Source organism: Chiloscyllium punctatum, chromosome 25 (genome assembly GCF_047496795.1).
Source record: "Chiloscyllium punctatum isolate Juve2018m chromosome 25, sChiPun1.3, whole genome shotgun sequence".
In the NCBI taxonomy this organism is placed as follows: domain Eukaryota; kingdom Metazoa; phylum Chordata; class Chondrichthyes; order Orectolobiformes; family Hemiscylliidae; genus Chiloscyllium; species Chiloscyllium punctatum.
In genome coordinates, this window is record NC_092763.1 from 53,841,714 (window position 1) to 53,860,780 (window position 19,067).

The 19,067-nt window shown below is 40.3% G+C and overlaps 1 protein-coding gene across 4 annotated transcripts in view; it reads left to right on the forward strand.

Annotated features, from left to right (window-relative positions):
- Positions 1–19,067, forward strand: part of tenm1 (teneurin transmembrane protein 1) — a 2,368,941-nt gene that overhangs the window by 685,080 nt on the left and 1,664,794 nt on the right. For 3 of the 4 annotated variants that reach the window (XM_072595290.1, XM_072595294.1, XM_072595295.1), the window contains exon 3: positions 7,660–7,767. The gene's annotated coding sequence lies outside the window, so the exon portion shown is untranslated. Of the gene's footprint in view, positions 1–7,478; positions 7,527–7,659; positions 7,768–19,067 lie in introns of those variants that run through there. The other variant, XM_072595292.1, reaches the window with a different exon arrangement.

Sequence of the window (19,067 nt, forward strand, 5' to 3'; positions counted from 1 at the left end):
GAAGGTGAGGACGATCTAAGTGAAGTCTGAGAGGTATAGATAGAGTTAGTGGTAGTTGTCATTTCCCTAGAATGGGGGATTTCAAGACTGGGAGACAGATTTTTAAGGTGAGAGGGGAGAGATTTAAAAAAGATAAGAGGCAATTTTTTTTACACGCAGGGTGGTTCACCTGTGGAATTAACTTCCTGAAAAAATGGTAGATGCTGGTAGAATTACAATGTTTAAAAGTGTGATGATGCTGTTACTTTAAAAAGGTCATTTTGTTCTTGGTTTCTTTCAAGAGAGGTCGTAAAGGCAGAGGTACCAAAGAGTCGAGGAAGAGGCTAGTTCAACAATAGAAAGGGAGTGATGAAGGGCTTTTGCCCGAAACGTCGATTTTGAAGCTACTTGGATGCTGCCTGAACTGCTGTGCTCTTCCAGCACCACTAATCCAGAATTTGATTTCCAGCATCTGCAGTCATTGTTTTTACCTAATAGAAAGGGAGTAGTCAGTTCTCTCAGTTCAGGTTTTTCTATTTTGTTTTAGCAGTAGCATTCACAATATGTGTGCATCCAGGAGTGTTGCAAGCTTCAGTACAGAACTCCTTTGACCTTCATCTGAAATCTGTAAAAATCTGTTTGAGTTTATCTTTTTACCAAGGAGTGTGTTTGTGGAAAGTTGCTGTATGGAACAGTTAACATAGAACATAGAAAAGTACAGCACAGAACAGGCCCTTCGGCCCACGATGTTGTGCCGAGGATTATCACTAATCTAAAATAAAATAGCCTAACCTATGCAACGCCCAATTCACTGCTGTCCATGTGCATGTCCAGCAGTCGATTAAGTGTTCCTAATGACTCTGCTTCCACCACCACCGCTAACAACACATTCCATGCATTCTCAACTCTCTGCGTAAAGAACCTACTTCTGATGTCTCGTCTATACCTTTCTCCTAATATCTTTAAACTATGACCTCTTCTGCCAGTCAATCTTGCTGTGAGGAAAAGTCTCTAGCCATTGACTCTATCCATGTCTCTTATTACCTTACATACCTCGATCAGGGCCAGGGCACCTGTCTTCCTCCTTCTCTCCAGAGACAAAAGTCCGAGCTTAGTCAACCTCTTTTCATAAGGCAAGCCCTCCAGTCCAGGCAGCATCCTGGTAAATCTTCTTTATACCCTCTCCAAAGCCTCCATAACTTTCCTATAACAGGGTGACCAGAACTGAACACATTATTCTAAGTGTGGTTTCACCAGGGTCTTGTAGAGCTGCAGCAAAACCTCACGGCTCTTAAACTCAATCTCCTTGTTAATGGAAGCCAAAATACCAGCTGCTTTTTTAACAACCCTATCCTCTTGGGTGGCAATTTTGAGGGATCTATGCACTTGAACACCAAGATCCTTCTGTTCCTCCACACTGCAAAGAACCCTGTCTTTAATCCTATGTTCAGCCTTCAAGTTCGACCTTCCAAAATGCATCACTTCACATTTATCCAGGTTGAACTCCATCTGCCACTTCTCAGCTCAGCTCTGCATCCTGTCTATGTCACACTGCAGCCTGAAATAGCCCTCGATACTATCAATGGCACCTCCAACCTTTGTGTCATTGGCAAATTTACGAACCCACCCCTCAACCTCCTCATCCAAGTCATTTATAAAAAGAGCAGAGGCCCAAGAACAGAGCCCTACGGGACACCACTCATCACTGACCTCCAGGCAGAATACTTTCCATCTTCAACCACTCACTGCCTTCTGTCAGCCAACCAATTCTGAATCCAGATAGCCAAATCTCCCTGTGTCCCAACTTTATGAATGAGCCTACCATGGGGAACCTTATCAAATGCCTTGCTGAATTCCACATCCACTGCTTGAGCTTCATCAACCTGTCTCGTCACCTCTTCAAAGAATTCAATAAAATTTGTGAGGCATGACTTGCCCCTCACAAAGCCATGCTGACTGCCTTTAATTATGCTATGCTTTTCAAAATAGTCATAAATCTTATCCCTCCGAATTCTTTCTAAAACCTTGCTGATCACAGACTTGAGACAATAAGTAGCAATTGTTACTATATCGGGTCAGATATTCTAAATTCTGTTTTCTTTTGCTCGTGTTTCAACTGAAGGGTTTAAATAAATTCTGTTTTGCTTAAGGTCGAGTGGTTTGACCAACTGTATCACACCTGGAATATTTACTTCACATTGGCTTTAAAATAAGCTACCTTCTTAAAATACTTTGAGGGGGTTTGGTGTGGCCCATACCAAAAAGACATTTTGATAGGTACATAAATAGGAAAGGTTTGGAGGGATATAGGCCAGGAGCAGGCAGGTGGGACTAGTTTAGCTCAGGATTATGTTGGATGTGACTGGTTGGACCAAAGGGTCTGTTTCCATGCTTTATGACTGTATAGTGGGTGATGGAGTGAGTGTGAGATATCAGAGAGAAGGTAGTGGCAGATGTACTGTGGAATGGACCTTCTTGCAACATTGCTGAGCACTCCTCTGCACTAACCTAGGTGGCAACCTCAGGCCAGGCTGACATAGTCTGGATGTGTGGCTTCCTCTGTAAATTTTAGGGGAACAGGGCATCCCACCTCTGCACCATCCAATCAGTAGGACCTCTACCTCCCTGCCCACAAAACATGGCACCAAATTTCCCTGTCTGTCATGTCTGGGCAAAATGTCATGATCCATACATGGCAACACCAGACTCTCAGTGCTTACCTGTGCATAATGGCCTTCTAAAGATGGCACTACTCCCAGGGATAATTGTCAATAATGGGATAATCTAGCAGTGGCAAGTTATACCAGGAATATGATAAAATGGGGTTAAAATCAAATAATGGGATGTTTTGGGGCAGGGTAGATAGTTAATGATATGAACTTGGTTAGAAGTTGCAAGAAAATTCGATAGGCCTTATAGCAAAAGCACCTCTGAATACTTGATGCAACCAGCACTCAGCAAAAAATTTACATGATCCAACTTGTTATTTTTTCTGGTGTATCTGGTGGTATGTATTCCCAGTGCAATTATAAATGCTTTCTGATCCGACTGTTCAGAGATGTTGTGATGTACCTCTGGAGTAGGTGGGATGTGAAGCCAGGCCTCCTAGTCCAGAGGTAAGCTGGTGCATTTATATTCATTTCTCAAATTGTTATAACACACAACTGAATAGCTTTTTTCCCACACCAAATCATCCATGTGCTTTTCCTCTATTATCTGTCACCATTAAAATCACCTGTGTTTCAGATTAATCAAATAACACGCAACGCTTGGCAAGAGCAATTCAGATAACCAAAGGTGAGGAAGCTGATACATTTGTAGGTATTTTTAATTAACTTGTCCAGGGGTGTTATGTCTGAAATTTGTGGGACTTGAACCCGGGTCTCCTGGGTCACTACCAAAGCCCCCCTTGCCACTCCTGGTGCATTTGCGTTTATATGTTTTAATTAACCAGTTCAGAAATGTTACTACATGATAGTGATAGTAGTAGGAGTACACAGGACTCAAACCCAGGATTCCTGGCTCAGAGGTAGGGACACTGCCATTGTGCCACAAAAGCAGTTCTGTGTATTTATATCTATTGTCTCATCAAACTGTTCAGAGATATTATTACACAGTTCTGGAGTAAGTGGGATTTGAACCCAGGTCTCCTGGCTCAAAAGTAGGGACATAACTCTGTGCTATATGAAGGCCCCAAAGTAGTTAGTTGTTCTTCTTTTCAAAATTCAGCCTTTTTTAAATTCAAAGATGTTATTACACGCTGCTGGAGTAAGTGGGATCTGAACCCAGGTCCCTTGGTCCAGGAGGTGGGGAGTCTACCTCTGTACCACAAGAGGGCCCTCAGTGTATTTATAAATTACAAGTGAGAATTAGCTGATGTCATTAACTATCTGACAGCACACAATCCTTCGCTGATTTGTTTGAGTGTGTGAATGAAATATGTCTTACATAAAATAATCAAGACACTGCAGAAGAATTTGCTGATTATTGTAGTGATTTCACTGATGAAGTTGAAGGTGATTGCATAGAGCTGAATCTTAAGGGTTTTTTTAGTTGAGTGTCAGATTCATTGAATTTCTTTTCGCGAAGCTGAACAACTTTTAATTCTGCATCTCTCCAAACTCACCTCATTAACTAGCTACCCCACACTAAGCTACCCCTTCCATTCAATTCTACCACCCAACACACCGAGAACAACTCACCAATGCTGCAATATCCTGAAATGGATGTGTGATCCCTGGCACTGGCATCATATTTAAAACACTGCTTTGACAAGCAGAGTCTGTGTAGATCTGCCCCATTTGCCCCAGCTACTGCAGAGAAAGCATCCCACTTTGTGGGCAGGTAAATGGAGATCCTGTTGGTGCAAAAGTCAGGTGTTCCCATCCCCCAGATCTGCTAGTGGAGGCCACAGCACTGGACCATGGCAACCTGGTCCCAGGTGAACGCCTGGGTCAGTGTGGTCACTACTGTCTATAGGGGTGCACAGCAATGTAGGAAGAAGGCCAGTGACCTGTTTCATTCCACCAGTGCCATCGCCACTATCTTCTCTCTGATATCTCTCATTCACTCTGTCTCTTGCCATTGTATCCATTTCCCACCCAGGTTCATGCTCTAACAGTGTCAGTATTGCCATCAATGTCATTCCACATTCACTCTGATCCATAACTGATGCTGTGTACTCTGTAAGTTTGCTCACTCACTTACAACACAAGCCTGCCAGCACCACCAAACATCATTTCCTGTGACACCTGCCTTTTTCTCACTGCATGAGGAAACCAACCCACAACAGGACAGAAAGAGTCTAGACAGATTTTGCGTTGCTCAAAATTCAGCTCCTCACTCTTTCGAGGAGACAATCCTGACTCTGACTGCCCTGAGCAGCTGACTGACCTTGTACAAGTTCCTAGACCAATATCAGAGGCTTCCCTTGACTTACTGTGCCCGATACTACCATTACACCTGGGACACCATCCCCCATGTGCGTGACAGGTACTCATCTGACTCGGCCAACATTGTCTATCTCATATAATGCAGGCAAGGATACCCGAGGCATGGGTAAATTGGCAAAACCATGCATCTGCTATGACAATGGATGAATGGATTCCATGCAACAATCAGCAGACAGGGTTGTTCCCTCCCAATGAGGGAACACATCAGGGATCAAGGACATTTGTCCTCGGATTTTTGAGTGAACGTCCTTCAAGGCAGACTTTGGGATACACAACAACACAGACTCTCAGAGGCTGATAGCCAAGTTCGGTACACATGAGGATGACCTCAACCAGAATCTTGGGTTCATGTCACACTACAGGTGGCCCCAACCACAATATACACACACTCACACACATTCAAACACCAGCTCACATACACACACATTCTCACACACAAACACACTCACAAAGACTCTCCCTCATACATACATTCTCTCACACACACACGCTCACACTCATGTGCACGTTCTCACAGGCATGTACTCCATCATATGTGTGCACACACTCTATCAAGTATGTACATACATGCATTCACACTCTCTCTCTCCTTCTCTCTCTCTCTCTCTGTCTCTCTGTCTCTCACACACACACATGTTCTCTCTCTCTCTCTCTCTCCCCCCCTTATACACGTATATGCACGCACATACACACACACACACGTAAGTCTATGGGGTGAATTTGCATCTGCAGATACATTTTATTTTGTTCAAAAAAGGTGTAATCCGTAGGCAGTCAGTCAATGTAAAATTTCATAAATTCTTTCTTTGAAAGTAAAGCCAGACTGACTCCAGGTCAGGATACAGACAGATTCTAACCTCACACTTTTAAATGCATTGTCTGGGCTAAGATGTCACCTTTTTGTTTTATCCACTGATGCAACATTAAGTCATCTCAGGGCTGTGACTTGAAAGAAATTCTGAGATTTATGTATTAATCAATCAAAATCTGCAACCTCATGCATGATTTAGTAGTCATCTAACTTTGTCTAATACATTGTATCAGTTGTATGACACTTTGATCTTTTACTTATAAATTCTGTGTCCTACGATCCTGTCCCACTAGCTACCTGACAAAGAAACAGTGCTCCGAAATCTTGTACTTTCAAATAAACCTGTTGGACTACAACCTGATGTTGTGTGACTTTTTAATTCTTGGATTGATGCCTGGGTCTTCTGCCATGAGTCTTGCTGCATGTTCTCACTGAAGGTGTGGCTTCCAGGCGTGTGTTTTTATCACCCACACAACAGCCTTCCCAGAAGGTTCTCTGGCCTTCAAAACATCCAATGGGATGATGACAACACCCTCCACTGTTGCCATGCTGGGGAGGGGTAAAGTTCAAGTCTTCAGACGCTAGCTGGAAGTCAAAGTACCAGAAAGTCTAATCAATATTTCTTCATTACACAAGCCTCAAGCTGGTTGTAACTGGTTCCCCTCAACCTCTGACATTGATTTCCACTTTTCTCTGCAGCTCAGAGCTGTTGGCTGCCATTTAGTTTGGCCAATTTTCTGTCAAGCCTGATTTCTCCAGCTGTGGGTGAATTTAGAAGGTCTAATTTTGGGTCCATGCTTGCTTGACCGCACCCTGAATAGGCTGCTGACCACTTCCTCATTAGAGTCTCACCTCAGAACCTGAAACATGGTGAGGTGCTGCAGTGAGTTGATCCTGACCTCAAGGTAAACCTCGCTAGACTTCTTGCATGATCTGCCATAAATCTCACAATAGTCCACGTAATTCACACAGCTGTATGATTCCATTCATAGGACAGAGCCACAAAGGAATTATGCAGCTTTTCTTAACAGAAAGAAAACTCATTGGTTTTCACTGTAACTTTTTAAATCAAAATTCTGCAAATATTGCAAAGGACTGATTGTGCAAGCGTATTTGAGCAACAATCATGAATGGTCTCTTAGTGCTTTCCCCAAGAGAATTCTATTTTTTGTGAAACTGCATAGTGAGTGTTGACAAGCCACTTAACCTAATCCTGACTTTATTTTCTTGAACCAGGCCCAGGGAAATAACACCAGGATTTACCCTCCATCCAGTTGATTTCAGCGTTATCTCATAATATGACATCCTGGGGATCTTCCTTACCTGTTCAGATCAGTAGAACACTGAATACATGAACTCACTGATCTGTCAGAGAAGCTGCAGCAAAATGTATTCCAGTTCTGTTTTAAAGTTAAAGTTAGCGCTTCGTTGTTCGGCATTATTCAATTGAATTTTTTTTTGCATTTGTGAAGAACAGAGTACTTGTGAAATCCTGCCATAGTTACTACTGCCGACAGGAGATGCTGAGATTAAGTGGAAGAGTGTCTGAGTGTGACATTGTTTGAGCTATGGAGCACAAGAGTGCTTAGTGTGTGGTACTGATGCCACAGAAAGCTCAGGGGCAGTTACTTGGTGTGAGTTGCTATGGTTACAACTCTGCATGCACTGTAGGTGAGTACAAGCACACAGCTATTTGATTTTTCTCCCCCCAGTTGCTTGCGGGAGGCTCGTTACAATGAGGTTTCTATCTCAAATAGAGCAAAGAAATTCTATACGCTTCTTTCGTAAGATAACTTTTTGTACATCATGGTTTTCAGGACATCACATTATCAGCTGTTTGAATTATTAAATAATGCAACAGAAACAAAATATCATTCATTAATGAAATGCTAATAGATTTTTGTCTTTTATTAACAGGTTTAACACTTCATGATTATTTCCTTTGTGTTGCTGTTTCTCAGTGAGTATCAGTCAAATCTTTACTGAGCCTCTGCTACAACTTGGAAAGGAAAGAATAAGAGACAGGTAAGGAAACACAATATGGTACACGGATTAATATTTTATTGCAAATCTTTGTTCTTGATATTAAGAACTAGTAACTTACCAAACAGCCTTTTTTTAAAAATTATAACCTTAATTGCAACTGAATCTAATGCACATATTTGACCAACTATCTTGTATTTAATTTTTGTAAGCTGTTATTTGAACTGTAATTTGCAGTTCTGTAACTCAACCTTGGTTGAGGTTCTGTGAGGTGACAAAGCAGTTTTATTTTTGATTTATTAACCATTAATTTAGCAAAAAAGATTATCAAGAGAGTTTAATTTATATTTGTTACACTTCTTGCAAAGATACAATTATCTTCACATCCTGCTCGGTGTATTATTCTTTAACTACTTACCAACTGTGATGAATCAGCCAAGCACATCATCCGACTGCCTAGCATCCATTGATGCTGTTCTGTGCCAGTCAATGGAAGGAATCCAGCAGAGCATTGTGGAATAATTCCCCTCCTTCTATATCATGATCTCCAATGGCGGCGTGGCTTAAGTCTAGAAAATGAACAGCATGGAGTCATCAAAACTCCATCTCCCGCTTGCTTGATACCACAGCTTGTTTGCTAGATGTGCTGGGCTACCTTTTCAACTCCATGAAACTGCAGTGTACTTTGTCTGGTAACATAAGAACAAATATGTTCAGGGTGCCATATGGACTGGAATGACACAGTTTTTCTATCACCTTCAGTTCTTTTGAGATTTTGAGGCTGTGTCATAGAATGTGTTCATCTGGTTGATGTGTGCAAGTACACATTGAGCAATGACAGTTCATAATAAACAAACGTCCTGGAAGAAATTAAAGTTTTCCAGAGATTTCAAAAAAATAGGTCTGAGGCTGCTCCATACGTTATTTCTCTTAATCATGATGACAAATCCAATCTGACTCTGAACTTATATTTTCACTTATATGCCACAGTTGCAGTAAAATTGTCAGCCAAAACTTGTCTTTACTTCAATGCAATCCCTAAAGAGGCACAATTTAATGACATTGTCGTTACATTGAATTTGATTGTTGAACCCAGTGGCTATCAATGTACTTTTGTGGGCAGGCTCCATTAACATATCACCAGAAAGTGGAAGAAAAGTAGCTCAGTGAGTCCTGCTCAGTTTGCTCCAATACCCCCTGAACTAGAAGCTAGTCCAGCTTTGGAAAAAGGTACCTTGGAGAGATGGTTAATTCATGATGATTAAGTTGGAGTTAGCAGGAAGCTCAGCAGCCTGTGTGGCTGAAAGTAGCCAGATTATGTGTAATACATTCTTTGTGCAGAGTATTGAATTACGTATTAATATCTTGAAGGAAAAAAAGGAAAACCTACATTTATGGTAGCATCTTTTATAATTTCAGGATGATCCAAAGTGGTCTACAATCAATAAAAACTTTTGAAATGTAATCATTGTTGTAATATAGAAAAGTCAACAACATATCTGCATAGAAAAAAGATGAAGAGGACTGAGGAGAAATGAAATAACGACCAGATAGTTTGTTTTAGCAGTGTTGCTTGAGTGATAAATATTGGCCAGGAAGTTTTGAGAAGATTTGTAGCTCAGGTTGAGGTTCTGGATGAAAGTTTACTTGCTGAGCTGGAAGGTTCATTTCCAGACGTTTCGTCACCCTACTAGGTAACATCTTCAGTGGGCCTCCGTGCGAAGCTAAAGATGTTACCATGTAGGGTGATGAAACATCTGGAAATGAACCTTCCAGCTCAGTGAGCAAACCTACAACTATTGGCCAGGAAGCTAGACAGAATTTTGGTGCTTTTCTTTGAATAGTATTGTGAAAATATTTTTATCAACCAGTGATTGAAGGGAGAACATCCGCTTAACATTCCAAACAAAGGTTAGTACCTTCAACAGTATTGCACTGGAGATTATGAGCTCAAGACTCTTGAACTGGACTTGAACACACAACCTTTGACTCAGACTGCTACCATGAATCAAACACTATGTTTATTCGAATAGATACAGTTTATGTTTGAAACTGTCATTCCAAACTGAGTGAGGAGGAGGAAATAAACAATTTTTTACATACCTACAGATATATTGAGTGATTGTTTTAAAAAGACATAATTTAAAATATCATACACCAACAGGTTATAGTCCATTAGGTTTATTTGGATGCACTAGCATTCAGAGCGCTGCTCCTTCATCAGATAACTGGTGGAGCAGGATCATGCAACACAGAATTTATAGCAAAAGATTACAGCTTCATGCAACTGAAATGACATATTGAACAAATCAAGATTTCTGTTAGACTTACCAGCAATCTAGACTTGTTCAATATATCATTTTAGGTGCATGATACTGTAATCATTTGCTATAAATTCTGTGTCTAATGATCCTGTCCTACAGCTATCTGATGAAGGAGCAGTGCTCCAAAAGGTAGTGCATCCAAATAAACCTGTTGGACTATAGCCTGGTGTTGTGTGATTTTTAACTTTGTCCACCCCACTCCAACACATGGCTACAATAAACAGTCTAACAAAGGTGATTACCGAACTAATGTGACAGGACTCAACAGTAATCTTCCAGAAACCTCTCAGACGTCAATGTCAACCGGACAATCAAATCCCATGTACTCCTGATTGATCTATTTTGCTAACCAGGTTCAGAGATGATTATCAGTAGCAATAATAATCGAACACAATAGATTTGATAGTTCTACCAATCATGAGAAGAATTATTAATAATTTTGCATTTTACTTCTGGAATGGGCCACAGTTAGTGTTCTTCAACAGAAGCCTTTTTATGGTCATTGCTTCTCCTTCTCCAGAAGCCTTTAATTGCATGATTTCCACTGCACTGAATCCAACAGTATTTTTAAACATTTGATTTTAAAGTAGTTGTTAGCTGAGAGGCTAGCTCAGAGGTGGGGAACCTTTTCATGTTGGAAGGCCGCATTATGTAATCTAATAAGGCCGCATCCAAGAAACTTCAATTATATATTCTTCAAAATTCACATTATTTTGTAAAAATCTAACTACTAATTTTCTTCTACTCTCTGGTATTTTAAATACATACATTTCAAGATTAAAATAAAAACAATAAAGGATGAAAAAAACATTAATAAAAAATAAAAGATTTGTTCTGCAAAATTTGGATTCATTCAAAAGGTCACACACAATGGCCTAGAAGGCTGCATGTGGCCTTAAGGCTGCAGGTTCCCCGCCCCTGAGCTAGCTGCTGCATTTTCTGGCAATATCAACACTCCTAATTCCGGGCGACAAAGGAAAAGATGCCTGTATAAAAAGCAACCAACTATCTGTATTTGTGCCCTCTGCAAATAAACCTTCCTTTCATTGTAAAAGTGAAGCAGATGTTACATTTTAACAAAACCTCCTCTGATTTTCAAAGATTGTCAAAGTTTTTTATGGAGAGGAAACTACCCACAACTCCTCCAATCTTAGTTAACACATCAAATGTTTCTTCCAAAGGAATTTCAGACTACTAATTCCAGGTTCGGACTTTTGGACTCCATCTTAAAAACAAGGAAATTGATCATATGGTATCCCTTGGTTAGTTTGTCATTAAGAAAGTGCTAATTGAATAATATCTTTATCCTTTCTGATTCTATCTCTCTGTGTATGTTTGCGAGCATGCCGGCACTGTAGAGTGTTCCCTCCATCTAAGAATACGTGAAAAAAGCCCTATTTATGATTTGAGTTTACCTTTGTGTTTTTGTGGTTGCACTAGGTTGGAGTCCACCAATAGAGGAGATGGGGGAAATGCACTCCTACTCATTATAAAAGGAGTAATATTATCACAATTTTTCCATGAATAGATGGTGACAATAGGGAGAGAGAGATTTGTCTTAAAACTTGCTTTATGTGCATGAAGTGTATTTAAGAACTTTACATTGTAAATGAGAAGAATTGAGTTGAGTGCTAGAGATTATTTTGTCTCCCATGTTGAATAATATTCTCTGTAAAGTATCTGTCCAGTTCATATCAGTTGTATCCATGACGACTAATTATGAAATGTTATAATTTCTTTGTTTTAATAATTTTTTGCTTGACCTTTCAAGTTTCAATTGATCAGCATTAACGTTACTAATAAGATATCATGAGTTTCTACCTCGAAGGAAGATGTATGTGGAAATAACTAGCTTTCCAGTACATGGATTAGCAGTTCTAACTAATATGGAATGAAATGGGAAGGGAATGTTTCTTTGTTCAGATTTCACAGCATGAATGAAAATGAATTTTTTATATTTATATTTACAATTTTACCATATGTGACAAATAGCCAAGGAGACAACCTAGACAAACCCACCCTGCATAATCTGTACATTCAATAGGCCAAAGAGACTTCTGCATACCCTAATAAATCTAAAACTCCATTATGCAATTCAATAGTCATTGAGAGGGCTCTGTTAAAGGCTGGAAAACTGATGCTCACTTTGCCATGACCATATTCAGGAAGCCTGATTGGATTAAGTTCCTAATTGAGGATTTAATTTCCTGTCATTGTGATTTCTAGTTGCGATGAAAGCAACATCCCCAGTAGTTTTATAGTGGATGACTGTCCTGCCTCTGTGTGCCATTGATCAATCAGAGTCTGGTAGTTCTTTAGCATAAATGGTGTCATTGTGTGTGTGGCCAGTACTAGTATGCAGCTGACATGAGGCATCAATGATTGAGCCCAAAGGGAAAGATGAGTTAGGTGGGTTCACCAACAAGCCCCACTGGAAAGGAAGGGTGGATGCTTTAAAGGAACCAGGGGAGTCTGCCTTCAAGTCCCTCTGTTCCCATTGGTTGTTGCCTCCATTGAGGATAATGGCAAAGAGAGGAGTCCTCTATTCCAGGGTTTTTCAGGGAGTATGCCTATGTAGCATTTGACCTGCTCGCTTCTTATTAAATACCAGCTGTGACAGGATAAGGCTCTTAAAATGCCCTTAAGTGACCACTTAAGCATCTCATTTGTCCTCTGGACTGAATCTGACGGATTTGAGAAGGCATCAGTTTCTCCACCCAGCGTTTTGCTGCCTGATTACATAGTGACCATGACCACCCATTGAAACAACCTTGGGAAGATAGGGTGCATTGAACACAGCCCTATATCTCTACAACACTCCTCTGTGCCAATTTTTCTTGCAGTTTTTATGCTGCATATTATGGTATATTTTATTTCATCTTGCAGTTGAACAATTATTGAGCTACTTTGTTGTAAGCACTGCATATGCCCTTTTAAGGGAATTCCAGAGAAATAAATTTCTTACAATATATTTATTTACTTTGTGTCAATACAGATTGAAAATAACTTAGACATAGAAATTCCATCTTTACAAATTTGAAGACAAGTGTCAAATCTGTTGTAAAAGCATGGATATGACAGGACAATATCACAGTAATGATTATATATGAATCTAGGGAATGGATCTGTGATGCTGGTTCACAGAGTGTAAATAGGCTTTTTTTTTCTCAATACCTTGATCTAAGAAAAAGCATCTTGAGAAATTTTGTTCAATACAATGTTAGGTGGTTAAATTAAAGATGTTGGAAATTGCAATTTGCTATTCCTGAGAGAATTTGCGCTTCCTAGGCAAAAAATGATAGCTTCACAAATCCAATTTCAAATACAGTTACTTATACTCAGCAAAGGAATTACTGTTCAAATTATGTTGATAGCTCACAACAGGTAGGAATGTATGTTAATAAGAATTATTCAGAAATACTGAACTGCAGTTTGTGATGTTTTGTAATTTGTTTTCTTAGTCAGATAAACATAACTCTTGATATTATAGTGGAGTTAATTTTGAAACTACAAAAAATAAATCCCAGAGATGTTACTGAAAATGAACCAATATTGCTTTTGCTGCTGGGTGGAATGAAGGTAGAATTTTTTAAAAAATCTAGATCAGAAATGTGTTTGATAGACCCTCATGACATTGAGACCAGACTGAGGGTAGATCTAAGGTAGCAGGCCCCACCATTGGGCTTGAATTTTCTTGGGGTGGTTTAAGGTTGTGGCGTCTGGAGGGGTAAAAAGAGGAGGGCAGCAGGAGTATGGTACGCCTATGATGAGGTGCAGAGAAACCCTTGAAAGATACTACCTTTACCTTACACAGATCATGATTCTGGGGTTGGGCTGGAGGTTACACAAGGGTCAGAAGTCACTGACACCAGTTTCATTTGTAACCACAGGCTTTTGGAGTGCTGCCCTTCATCAGGTGAAGTGAAGAAAAACTCTTCACTTACTAGTCAGTTTTTTATACTTTACTCACACCATCTGACACTTTTGATCACCGACAGGGACTAATTATTTGATATTCCACTCACACTATTTGCATGATCTTTTGATCTCTCCACCCATTGATCTCTCTGTCTATAAAATCTGTTCCTGTGATTTTCTTCACTTCACCTAACCAAGTGGCAACACTCTGCAAACTTGTGATTTCAAATCAATCTTTTGGACTATACCCTGGTGTCATGTGACTTCTGACCTTGTCCACCCCAGTCCAACAACAGCACTCCTACATCATGGTGACCATTGACATCACAAATCGTCGGTTCAAAATCGAGAAGATCTCCGAGAAGATCGCACATATCGATACAGACATCAAAGTTTCTGTAGAGATGCAAGAAAGCAGAGAAAATCTCAAAAGGGTTACAGATGATGAACCCATTCAAGGTGACCAGCAACACAGACTACACTGTGAGACTCTGCCATCACCCCTCTCTATTCATCCTCAATCAGCCCATATATCAATACTACACAGACACTGCAACCTTGAAATCGAGAGAGGACCCATATTCTCAGCTTGCGCTCAGGTTATAGTGGACCAGCTATTAGACACTAGCAAGCAGAAAAGGCAACGGAGGTGCATTACCTCCATGCACACCAAGAATCGGAAACGGGAGAAACTTAGCATCACCAACAGCAGTAACCAAGCACTACTGCCGGTACCACAGTTGAAACTAATAATACCACAGAGAAATCCATCATCAACTTGTCTGACCACACCTTTCAACCAAACAAAAGTGAGGGTGGTAAATGAGATCCAAGTCAATGTGTTTGTTGATAGAGTTCCAGTTGGAATTCCATGCTTCCACGAAATGCCATGGAATGTCATGGAATGCCAACTGGAAATCTATCAACAAACACATTGACTTGGATCCCATTTACCACTATCTGAGAAAAATAACAGGAAATGACATCACCACAGGAAATGACATCACCAATCCAAAGAAAGCAGGAATCATCAGTAATGCTTTTTCCAGAGGCTCACTGAAGATGTTACCTGGGATGGTGACAAAATGTCTGAGAACTTTCCAGCACAGCGAGCAAACCTATATTCAGAACCTCAACCTGAGCTACAAATCTTCTCAAAACTCATTCCGTACCTCATACGCTGCAGGCAAGGATTTCCTGAGGCATGGTATATTGGTGAAACCATACAGACACAATGACAATGAATGAATGGACACAACACAATAATTGCCAGACAGGGATGTTCCCTCTTAGTTGGGGAATACTCCAGCAGTCAGGGACATTCAGCGTCCAATCTTAAGTTAAACGTCTTCCATAGCAGCTTTTGAGATACACAACAATGCAAAATTGCAGAGCAGAAACTGATAGACCAGTCCATACCCATGAAGAATGCTTCAGCCATGATCTTAAGTTCATGTCACACTACATTAACCTCACCATGCTTCTGTGTTTGTAAAATCTTCCTTCCTGTCTTGTTTTGACACCATCACCTTGAATACTTGTTATGATCTCAGTACCTTAATCAGCTTGTACAGTTTTGGATTACTTGTTACTTTAGTTACACCCTCGATGTGCGACTCACACCTATCATGTTATTCCAGCTGTTTGGTTTGTGTCCAGCACCACCTTGTTTTTAATTTTTTGTAATTATCTATCTGCCTCAATTAATTGGATTTTTGGTCATTCCTTTCTCTTCCTATTCAGCTGTTGACACTTTGCTCACACTACCCGACACTTTGGATCACCTTCAGAGACTTATTATTCGACACTCCACTCACACTATTTGTACGATCTTTTGATTTTTTTGACCCGTTGCTCTCTCTGCCTATAAATTCTGTGCCATGTGCTTTTGTTCATTCACCAGACAAAGAGGCAACACTCAGTAAGCTTGTGATATTAAATAAACCTGTTGGACTCTAACCTGGTGTTGCATGCCTTCTGACTTTACACAAATCAGTCCACTCAGCTAACACTCACATGGGTCTCTCCCACCTCAGGTAAATTAGCAGTGGAGATATGATGATGCACTTCATGTTAATTAAGTAGCCACTTAAGATCTTCAAGACTCTCAAGAATGGGGAGCTGGGAGTTTCCAATGTCTCCACTGTTCTCTGTAAAATGAAAAATGGGTTGGCAGGTTGGGTAGGTAATAGGCAGGCTACACAATAATTCTGTGATATTATCCCCACCTTCACACCCTCGAGCAGAGACCATAAAGCTAAACTATGGTGATGTCTGTTATTGAAGGGTCAAACAGAAAGAAAAGAGATCTTTCTTCAGCAGACCTAAAAGACTGCCTTGACCAACAGTACCAAACAAAAATTGATTGCTGTTTAGAAGGCCTCATTTGTATGCAGTATATGATGTGTTTTGTTTATATACAATGAGGAATTGTATTTTACAATAATACTACATTTGAAAAACCCTGCAACATCCCAACAGCATTTAACTGGTATAATTATTTCCCTGGAGATCACATGTTGGGTAAGTCTGATGGGAAAATCCAAGAAATGATCTGATTAAAGTGCTCACAATTTTGCAAGGGTATGGCAAGATGGATGGAGAGAAGTGGTTTTCTCTCATGGGGCTAAAAAGTAAAGTTCCCATATCAGAGGACGACTGTCACATTAGAGAGAGAGAGAGAGATGACTACAATGGTTTAACCTGAAGTCACCATGCTTCAGGTAGAGGGAGAGTTCTTCATGATAACCTCAGCTGGTGTGGGAATTGAACCCATGCTGTTGGTATCATCTCACCCATGGGATCATCAACATCAAGATTCTTGGCAGAAGCAATGATGCAGAGACTAGAATGAGCACCCCTTTTCACATAGCTTTGGGTCCATTATGTAGATGATGCCTTTGTCATCATGAAACAGAACAAACTAGAAGAAACCGACAATATCATTAACAGCATCCTTACTGACATAAATTTGACGAAAGAGGAAGAGAACAACAAGAGACTCCCCTTCCTAGATGTCACAGTAGAATGCACAGTCAATGGAGAGCTGCAGATCAGCATCGACAGGAAAGTAACATACACAGATCAGATACTCAACTATAGGAGCCATCATCCCAACATCCACAAACAGCTGCAACAGGACATTATTTAAATGAGCCACAACACACTGCAGCACCCAGGAACTATGAGCAGCAGAAGAAAAATACCTATACCGAGTATTCAAGAACAACAGGTACCCAATAAGCACAGTCTGCCGATTCTTAAGCAACAAACCCAAACAAGAAGACACAACACGCCCAGAGACTGTAGCCACAGTACCATACATCAATGACATCTTGGAAATGATGACCAGACTACTCTGGCCCCTTGGCATCACGGTAGCCCACAACCTTACCAATACACTGAAACGGGGAGAAAGTGAGGACTGCAGATGCTGGAGATCAGAGCTGAAAACGTGTTGCTGGAAAAGCGCAGCAGGTCAGGCAGCATCCAAGGAACAGGAGAATCGATGTTTCGGGCATAAGCCCTTCTTCAGGAAAGATTCCTGAAGAAGGGCTTATGCCCAAAACGTCAATTCTCCTGTTCCTTGGATGCTGCCTGACCTGCTGCGCTTTTCCAGCAACACATTTTCAGCAATACACTGAAACATCTACTGATAAACCTAAAGGACCCTGTACCAACAGCCAGCAAATCGGATGCCATATACAAAATACCCTGCAAGAACTGCAACAAAAACTACATCGGACAAGCAGGCAGGAAACTAGCCACCAGGATACATGAGCACTAACTAGCCACCAAAAGACATGACCAGTTATCGCTAGTATCCTTGTTCTATGAGATATCTGTTATCCTCTGAAATCATCTCACTCATTGCATTTTTTTCTGGATTTCTTCGAAGATAATAGGCTGCCTTGAAGTAATTTTGTTGTCTGCCTATTTGTATTACAAATGTATGTAATGTCAAATAATTTTTAATTAATATTTTGGGCTCATTGTTCCAAATAACATAAGGACAAATATCTTGTGGGTTCTTTTCTTGAGACAGACACATTGCTTATGCATGCTTCATAATAACTGTCCTTGCTCAGAACAAAGCTAAATAATAAGGTATAACTTGGCATGCAGGAATTTCTTTCCAAGGATATTGCTTGTGAAGTAATCCAAAATTAACACACATAAATATAGGGTAGTCGCTAATCAATAAGAAATTCAGGAGAAACTTTTTATCCACAGAATGATTAGAACAAAATTTGCTTCCACACAAAGTAAATGAGAGGACTAGAATTGCATTACACTGAACAAGAAAAATACAAGAGGTAGAAACAAACAGATGTTGAAAATGTGAGATGAAGCAATGAATAACAATCTCAAGTGAAGTGTAAGCACTAGTACAAAGCAGTTGGGCCAAATTACATTTCTCTGGGCTGCAAACTTTCTTTATTCTTCTCATTAGGCACATTACAGACATTCATTTCTCTTTGCACTTTCACAACCTTGGTTCCCTTGTCCTTCCCTTGAAAAGCTTTGAACACTGCAATTTTCCCAATCATTCTGTGTCTGTTTTGCTTTCGACCCATCACGCTTGATTTGTGTTGAACTGCTGTTCAGGTTGCAGCCCTTCTTGTGGAAAACCACCATTTTAATGCAGTGCTCAGTTTCATCTTGTTTCACACTGTAATGTGAGCTGCTGCTGACAGTGACATTGACTGCACACGCACATGCTCATGTGCACACTCACACATTGCTGATTGAGGCCCTGACATGTCTTTTCTGAACCTTAACAAAGTTGGTCATTTCCCTCTGAATCCTAATGGCTGTTCCATCAAGGGTTCAGCTCTGGGTGTTAACTTTTTTTGCCAGCAGGGTCTTTGCAACTCTGCCTTAAGGATAGAGTCAAGAAGAATTAAAGTAACCAGACAGAACAAAGGAGAACCAAGCAAGGAAATGAGAGAGGAGCCCAAGATGAAACTGGACAGACAATTAAACACAGACACAAAATGATTATCTTTTCTGAGAACACTTAACAAATTGTTCAGTGGAGAAAAGTTTTTCAAAATTCTTTGCTATTCATCAACAAACTTTATGAATATAATGATGATG